The sequence below is a fragment of the Bos javanicus genome, chromosome 7, assembly GCF_032452875.1.
Source record: "Bos javanicus breed banteng chromosome 7, ARS-OSU_banteng_1.0, whole genome shotgun sequence".
Lineage (NCBI taxonomy): Eukaryota > Metazoa > Chordata > Mammalia > Artiodactyla > Bovidae > Bos > Bos javanicus.
This window is the reverse complement of record NC_083874.1, coordinates 86,878,514-86,887,776: the sequence shown is the minus strand read 5'-3', so window position 1 is coordinate 86,887,776 and position 9,263 is coordinate 86,878,514. Positions and strand designations below refer to the sequence as shown.

Genomic DNA, 9,263 nt, shown 5'->3' with positions numbered 1-9,263 from the left:
GCGGGCTACAGTCCAGGGGTCACAAAGAGTCAGACACGACTGAGTGACTTCACTTCCACTTTTTCACTTTTCCTGTAAGCACTGCAAGCCCCATGTGATGGGGAAAGGGCAAAGCAGGACAGTTGGTCACCTTGAAACAAAGCCATGCATTCCCTACCACTCCTCCCAATTTCCTAAGCAAAGAAGTACACAGAGTCCCATAAACCCAGACAGCAGGTGTCAGCTTTTGGAAGCTGAACTCTGCTCACTGGCCCCTACCACTTGCTCTGAGAAGGGAGCTTGAGGATTTCAAAGTTCCTTGTGCTTCTCGGTTACCCATAGCAGCACTTCCCTTTAGGCCTACTTAGCCCCGAGACTCCTCCACTGCTGAGACATCAAATGCTAGCCTTTGTTTGATGACCACCTTCCATTCTCCCAGCCTCTTACTACCTATTCCTGGTGAGCTTCCTGCCTGTTCTTATCAACACTTTTGGCCCCTCAACTGCATCCTAATTCTCCTGATCCATCACCAGCCTGGTTCTTGTTTATCGAGTCTATCAACATTCTAACGTAACTTGCTTGTTGAGATAAAGCACTGTGGAGTCAAACATCCACTTCTGCCTGTTTTATTTTGTGTCCATCTATGCTTCTTACTCTCCACAGGAATTTACCAACAGAGTTAACTTCTCTGAACCTGTTTTTTCAGCTGGAAAATAGGAGATACCAATGCCTCCTATTCCATATTACTCATGAAATACTATTTTTAAAAAAGGAACAAGATTTTCAGAATTGTATGTACAGTATGAATACACTTTTGTGTATATAAAGTCATTTCTTGCATATGAATGTTTATAAATGCAATTAAAAGAAGAAGAAAACCAAACTCTAAAAATGGTTAGCTTTCAGAAGGGATATGAAAAAGGGGAGAAATGTTAATAAGCAAATGATCTTTACACTCTTATCTTTGAATTGTGTGACTATTACATGATAAACTTAGGTTATTTTGAAATTAAAATATAAATGAAGACAGGATAAAAATGGACAAACATAAAAGTTTCACAGGGGAGTCTACACTTAAGTGAATCTCCATGTGTGGGGAGATAAGAAAGGGAAGGATTTTCTAGGGAAATGAGTAGTGTGAGCCATGGAGTAGATAGCGCAGTGCCGCCAGGACCCTGCAGAAAACCTTAATGATGAGGGACAGGACTCAGTGAGAGCCATGTGAAGGGGAGGATCATAGGAAATAAGGCCAGAAAGATGGCCAGGGCTAGCTCTGAGTGCCCTTTGAAGGCCATACAGCGCAATTTGAACTTTGTCCTGAAACTAATGGGAAAGCATTGAGAAGTAAGAAGAATGGGGGAAAAAAAATAATAGAAGCTGAATTTTAGAAAGGTACTATATTGTGAATATAGGGGTGGGCAATACTATAGATTTTTTAAAATTTATTTATTTTTTCATTTATTTGGCGGTTCTGGATCTTAGTTATGGGATGTGGGATCTGTAGTTGGTCTTTAATTGAGGCATGTGTGATCTAGGTGGATCCTGGGCTCCCTGCATTGGGAGCATGGAGTGTTAGCTCCTGGATCACCAGGGAAGTCTCAAGACTGTAGATTTGAAAAGGAAATCAGAAACATTTTCAATATTCACAAAAAGAGATGATGAAGGCCTAATTTATTAGCAGAGACCAAATAACATTTCATTTTATGCTGTGATTAAAATATTAATAGCATTTTACTGGGTCTCAAAATGGAGGTAAAACCGCCGCCCGGTCACCCCCAGCCCAACTCTGGCCGTCGCCGCCACCACTGCTGGGGGGAGGAGGGTCATGATCCCAAGGAACCAGAGCAGTTGAGAAAGCTGTTTATTGGTGGTCTGAGCTTTGAAACTACAGATGATAGCCTAAGAGAACATTTTGAGAAATGTGGCACACTTACAGATTGTGTGGTGATGAGAGACCCCCAAACAAAACGTTCCAGGGGCTTTGGTTTTGTGACTTACTCTTTTGTTGAAGAAGTGGATGCAGCAATGTGCGCTCGACCGCACGAGGCTGATGGGCGTGTAGTGGAACCAAAGAGAACTGTTTCTAGAGAGGATTCTGTAAAGCCTGGTGCCCATCTAACAGTGAATAAAATTTTTGTTGGTGGTATTAAAGAAGATACAGAAGAATATAATTTGAGAGACTACTGTGAAAAGTATGGCAAGATTGAAACCATAGACGTTATGGAAGACAGGCAGAGTGGGAAAAAGAGAGGATTTGCTTTTGTAACTTTTGATGATCATGATACAGTTGATAAAATTGTTGTTCAGAAATACCACACTATTAATGGGCATAATTGTGAAGTGAAAAAGGCCCTTTCTAAACAAGAGATGCAATCTGCTGGATCACAAAGAGATCATGGAGGTGGATCTGGCAACTTTATGGGTTGTGGAGGAAACTTTGGAGGTGGTGGGGGTAACTTTGGCCGTGGTGGAAACTTTGGTGGAAGAGGAGGCTATGGTGGCGGAGGTGGTGGCAGCAGAGGGAGCTATGGAGGAGGAGATGGTGGATAAAATGGATTTGGAGGGGATGGTGGCAAGTATGGCAGTGGTCCTGGTTATAGTAGTAGAGGAGGTTACGGTGCTGGTGGACCAGGAGGATATGGAAACCAAGGTGGTGGACATGGTGGCGGTGGTGGAGGATATGATGGTTACAATGAAGGAGGAAATTTTGGAGGTAACTGTGGTGGTGGTGGAAACTATAATGATTTTGGAAATTATAGTGGACAACAGCAGTCAAATTATGGACCCATGAAAGGGGGTGGTTTTGGCGGAAGAAGCTCGGGCAGTCCCTATGGTGGTGGTTATGGATCTGGTCGTGGAAGTGGTGGATATGGTAGCAGAAGGTTCTAAAAACTCAGAAGAAAAGGGCTACAGTTCTTAGCAGGAAGGAGAGCGAGGAGTTATCAGGAAAGCTGCAGGTTACTTTGAGACAGTTGTTCCAAATGCATTAGAGGAACTGTAAAAATCTGCCACAGAAGGAACGATGATCCATAGTCAGAAAAGTTAACTGCAGCTTAAACAGGAAACCCTTCTTGTTCAGGACTGTCATAGCCACAGGTTGCAAAAAGTGTAGCTATTGATTAATGCAGTGTAGTGTCAATTAGATGTACATTCCTGAGGTCTTTTATCTGTTGTAGCTTTGTCTTTTTCTTTTCATTACATCAGGTATATTGCCCTGTAAATTGTGTTAGTGGTACCAGGAATAAAAAATTAAGGAATTTTTAACTTTTCAATATTTGTGTAGTTCACTTTTTCTACATTTTAGTACAGAAACTTTAACAAAATGCAGTTTTGAAGGTGTTTCCTTGTGAGTTAACAAGTAAAGAAGATCATTGTTAATTACTATTTTGTATGAATTTTGCTAAAGTTAACTGTAAAGAAACACCTGCTGACTTGCAGTTTAAGGGGAATCTATTCTCCCCATTTCCAAACCATGAAATGAATGGCTCTGACATGTGGAGAGAATAGATATTTGTATGTTTGCAGTGTGTGTTTTAGAGAATAGAATTGGGTATTTAAATTAGCATATTTGTGAATTTAATAGCATTAAGATTTACCCTCAAATGAAAAATCTCAAAATTTATATTTGGTTTTTGTGCATTTTCTTTCAAAATGTAATCATGATTTTAGTGTCTTAGCTTTGCTGAGAGTCCCAGCTGTGTTTAGAACATCTCCATTCTATATTCACCTTGGTCACAAGTGAACTGCTGCCATAGTTTTATTGGGGTGTAAAGAATGTCTACTGCTCTCTGTTTAAATTCTGGGAAGGGGTAGTGAATGTTTCCCCTTTCCTCCTACCTTAGGAAACATTCTTAAAATGTTGAAAATACAAGACCACTAAGCTTGCTGTATCTGAGCAAATTAGTGGCTATCTTTTTTTCCTTTTTAAAGCACAAGAGGCCCATAAATCTTCAGTTATTTTCCTTGGTTTAATATATATTTTTTTGATACAAGCTCTCAGAGCAAGGGAATAAAAATCATGCATTGTTGAACCCTTAAAAAAATTAATAGCGTTTTATTGAGATATTTGTTTCCAGCTAACATTTATTTAGCCAAGCTTAAAACCTAGGTAAGAATTATAAATGGATGTCTCATTTATTTCTTAAAACTTCATAAGGCATAAAAGTCTGTTAATATTCTGCCGGGAGCCGGCATATTGCATATTGAGTGCATATTGCATATTGAGTGCAGCACTTTTCAGGATCTGGAATAGCTCAACTGGAATTCTATCACTGCTGGTAGCCAGCGTGAGGAACTCCGCCCATGACAAAGGTCATGAGGAAGGAGGCTCGGCATACGCAAAGGCGGGATCGAGCTTCAGGAGTCCCCCTGGAAATTCTCAAGCATATACCCCCAAAACCAGAGTCTACCTACTTTCTGCTTTGTGCTTTCAGCTACACCTCTGACTTTATGGGGGGCTGTCCCCCACTACCTCTCTCTGAAAAAGAGTTAGCTTACAGCTCCAGTTAATAATTCCTGGGTGTGACAGTGTTTAACCTACAAACTCCTTTGGAAATCCTCTAGCCTGCCTGAATAGGTTTTCCGGCCACATGTGATTGTTCAGAGCCTCCCAACTGTGAGAGGCAGGAGATGTTCTAAACTGTCTAAACACAGATTCTTTTGAGTAGTTAAAAGATTGATTAGAAATTGTATTGGTGAAGGGATTTTCACTTGTTGGGCCAATGTTTGCTGCTAAGTTTCCATATCCCTTACCTGCTGTGTCCCTGGCAGTGTATTGATTAATATAATTGGTGTAAATAGTAGCTTTAATGTTTGTAACCTGGGACCCTTGAGTTAATTCTTTTTTTTGTTATAGCCCACCACACCTTTGCGCTGTAGGAATGCAACTTTATCTAATGCTTTTGGAGGGTGGCTCCTGACCAATCACCTTTAGAGAAAAATAAGTTTTCTGAAGAAAAGGTCTTAAAATGTTAACAGGCCTCCGGGCCAGAAGATGATGCAAATCACCTAACTTTTGCATATGCTAAGTTTGCAGGAAGAAAGCCTGGCTTGCTGCCTGACTCTACCCCTTCCCCCATTATCCTCTGTGCATAACTTAAGGTATAAAAACTACTTTGAAAAATAAAGTGCGGGCCTTGTTCACCGAAACTTGGTCTCACCATGTCGTTCTTTCTCTTACCTTCTGGCTGAATTATTCAGCCTCTTTTCTCCACTGAATTTCCTCACTGAGCTATCCTTATTTCAGCCTCTTTTCTTCACTGAATTTTCCTACTGAGCTATCCTCATTCTATTACTCTTTATATCCTTAATTAACGTTTAATTAAGCAATTGTTTCCTGATCTTCGCCTACGCCGTCTCTCCTTCGAATACCCTGGATCAGCCGGGGCTGGTCCCCGGCAGGTGGCGCCCGAAACAGGGATTTTCGAAGGTAAGCTCCCCAAAGCAATCAGAGCCATCAGCCCTATTGCTCCCCGTTCTCGGAACAACTGGGTGACCAGCCCTCTTGTTCCCCCACGGAGCAGTTTGGGTGACCAGCCCTACTGCTCCTCCCTTGGAACAGTTCGGGCCATCAGCCTACTGTTCCTCCCCCGGAACAATCTGGGTCACCAGCCCTATTGTTCTTCCAATGTTCGGGACGGCTAGGACCCCACTCAAGGGTGCCGCGGACCCCCCTGTAGGATAGACAGGGCGAGAGGAGTGGGAAGTGTTGAAAGTGTTAAAGAGTTAGACTTAGAGAAAGAAAACGGTTTCTAGAGTTAAAAGGCCAAAGAAAAGCCTGATCTTTTAAAAGCTAAAAGCTTTATCTTCTATTATACTTAATTTTCTGACATGGGTAACACTGAAACTAAGAATGGCAACTCTTTATACAAGTAATCTTGAAGCTGTTAAAGAGGCTACTGTTAATTTAGATACTTGGGTGAAGGTAAAAAAAAAACAACTAAAAACTTATCCTATAAATAGGATTAAAAATGTTCTGGACCCTCGTCATGAGGCCGTGGGATAGTCTATGGGAGAGGCTATAGCGGTGGATGGTAGTGGGTCTCCACCTTCTGCGCAGATCATATTTTCTGCCATTGACGAAGAAAAGGAGGGAGACTGTGCTCTACCTCCGGAGGAAGGAGAGGGCTTACAGGACGCTGCGGCCGGGCGCCCTGGCGAGCCCCCTCCCCCTCTACACAAACCTTTAAAAATTTATCCAACAATTTCTGATTTAAGGTGACTACTCCACCTCCGCTTGCACCTCCCAGGGCCTAAGAATTCCCCAGTTTACATCCAAAGTCTCCCAGAGCATTGCCTAAAGCTGAAAAAGATAAAAAAGACTTCTTTTAAACAAAGGAGCTTTTTAAAAAAAAAAAAAAAAAAAAATACACAATATACAGAGCCTGCTCCTTGAAGAAAACCCCCTCAGGGGGGCCTCACCCAAGCAAAAAAAATAAATAAAAAGAGAAAAAAAAAAAAAAATAAAAAAAAAGAGAAAAAATAGAGAAAAGATCTAAAGATAGAGAAAAAGCTAAACAGTGAAAAGAAGAGAGGAACAGAGAAGGAAGGAATCAGGGAACTCAGCAAGATTGAGAAAGGAAGTTAGAAAAAGAGATACAGAGAGAAAGAGAGGGAAAAAAAAAAAAAAGAGAGAGAGAAAGAGGGTAAAGGGAAAGAAACGAAGGAAAGAGAAGGGTAGCGAAAAAGGAAGGGGGAGAGAAAAGTGAGAAAAGCAGGAAGAGATGAAGAGAGAGAGACTGTAAGAGACGCTGTGACCAGGTGCCCTGGCGAGCTCCCTCCCTCTCTGCGCAAACCTTAAAAAAAAAAAAAAGAAAAACGTATCCACCACTTTCTGATTTAAGGCGATCGCCGCCGCCTCCGTTTGCGCCTTCCAGGGCCCAAGAGTTCCCCACTTTGCCCCCAAAGTTTCTCAAAGTGTTGCCTAAGCTTGAGGAAGATAAAAAGTTTTTTTAACAGTGGAGATTTTAAAACAGACTGCGTGCACAATATGCAGTGTTCCTTGGAGAAAACCCCCTCAGGGGGTCTCACCCAGGCTAAGAAAAAAGCGGACCGGTAAGGGGATTTAGCAACAATATTAACCCCTGATACGCCGGTTGCTCCAATTCCAATGGGAGTGGCTGGCCCCCTGCCTGAGGGCATTGTAGGACTTGTGCTAGGGTGTAGCTCGCTTTCTTTTCAAGAAATTTCGGTGGTATATGGTGTGGTAGATTCTGATTATATTGGAGAAATTATAGTTTTGATCTCGCCGCTTATCAAAACTGTGCAAATTAATAAAGGTCAAAGAATAACACAGTTTTTGCTTTTACCTTATCAGGCAGGAAAAAACTTGACTTCTCAAGCTAAGAGCTACAGAGCGTTTAGATCTAGTGATCCAGCCTTTTGGGTGCAGGAAATTACAGCTCCAAGGCCTTTAAAAGATCTTTTAATTCAAGAAAATAAAATGTCAGGGCTATTAGACACAGGAACAGACGTCTCTTAACATTGCTGGGAAAGACTGACCCAGCTCCTGGCCAACACATACTACTGAAAATGAGTTGAGATTAGAGCAACTGGTATGCGGGGTGGGAATGCTGTAGAGAAAAAGGTGAGAGAGAGTTTAAAACCTTCAAGAGTAGTGAGTTCCCCATTGCTGGAAGTATTCAAGCAAATATTAGATGGTTGCTTGTCATCTAAAAAGCTATAGACCAGATTTAGGTTACAAAACGATAACTGGAGAAGCTTATTAAGATGTTGTGCAACACCTGTTTACTTGCTTCTCATATTTAGGTCGGCCAAAAGTTTTAAAAAACTGATAATGCCCCTTTGAAGCTGTGGAGAGATTGTTTACTAACTTTAAATGATTTCCAAAAATTATTAGGGGACATTAATTAAATATGCCCACATTTAAAACTGACTACTGCAGATTTAAAGCCTTTGTTTAATTGCTTAAAAAGCGACCCTAATTCCAGTTCTAAGTTGACTAATGAGACAGAGTTGGCTCTTGTTAAAGTAGATGAGACTTTAAATGATCAGTTAATTAGGATTAATATTACCAAAAGATGAAATTAAACTATTCTTGCCATAAAACACACCTACAGGGTGATTGTGACAAAAAGGCCCATTGGTTCCATCTACCAGTGACCCCAAGAAAAATAGTTTTATCTTATCCCAGCTTGGTGGCACAATTAATTATAAAAGGAGGAAAAAGAAGTGTGGAACTTTTTAGAAAAAAAAAAAAAAGTAGCAAATATAGTAATTCCATTCAATAAGGATCAACTGCAAGCCTTTTACAAAGTAGTGATGATTGGCAAGTTGCCCTGATAGATCTCAGGGGTCAAATTTTGTTTCATTTGCCCTCAAGCCCCCACAGTAGTTAAAAGTTCAAAAATGTTAGATTGGCAGTTTGAGGATACCTGTGGAACTTTCCAACCGTATGTAGTTCCTATGCTCCCCTTTACCCTATGGGGGAGGGACGTGCTGTCTCAAATAGGAGATACTCAGAGAAGGGTTTTCTCAATTTTAGTTATCAACAGGTGGTACAATTAACAATACTTTATATATTGTTATAAATACGTAATATAAATATATTTGCCTAACTACAGTTTGCCTAATTAGGTATGGGTACAAATAAAACATAATAAAGGTATACCTAATTCTATTTATAGATCTATACTTACTTAATTTGTATATGAATCAATATATGTATTATATATATACTGTATAATTAAATGTATATTGCAGTAATATAATGTGTGTGGCTGATATTAATTAGTATGGATTGATGTGCTGTGATGATATATGTTCTGTATGCTGTATAATTATATATGTGTGACATGTATTATTACAGTACATTGGTTTGTGTTGGTTGGTATTGGCTGTGTGCGTGTTGTATTGCTGTAATATATATGAATTGATATATTAATTATAAGATTAGTTCAAGTATATTGATTTATATATATTGTTTATCATGAAGTTTATACTTGTTGCCATATATAAATACATTTTGCATTTAGGTATATCTGTATATCAAAATGAGATAAGGAGGTTATACATTTATTATTTAAATTTATACGGAGACCTAAACTAAACATTAGACCTAAATTAACATATCTCTAAATTTATATTGTTAAAATGTAAATTTTAAAAATTAAATTGACAACTGCTTGATAATTCCTTTGCCCTAAAACCCCCATAGGTGTAATTGGGGTGGCCAGACAAAAAATTGGTTTTATAGCAAAACGGCCCCCTAGAGTGGGTCCATCTTTCCGCTCAAACTAAAAAAGTAGTGGCTTCTTATCCAGGAT

General features: G+C 40.0%; 1 pseudogene; it reads left to right on the top strand.

Moving 5' to 3' along the window:
• Nucleotides 1-1,710: 1,710 nt before the first annotated feature.
• LOC133251650 (heterogeneous nuclear ribonucleoprotein A3-like) lies at nt 1,711-4,022 on the top strand (annotated as a pseudogene).
• Nucleotides 4,023-9,263: the final 5,241 nt, after the last annotated feature.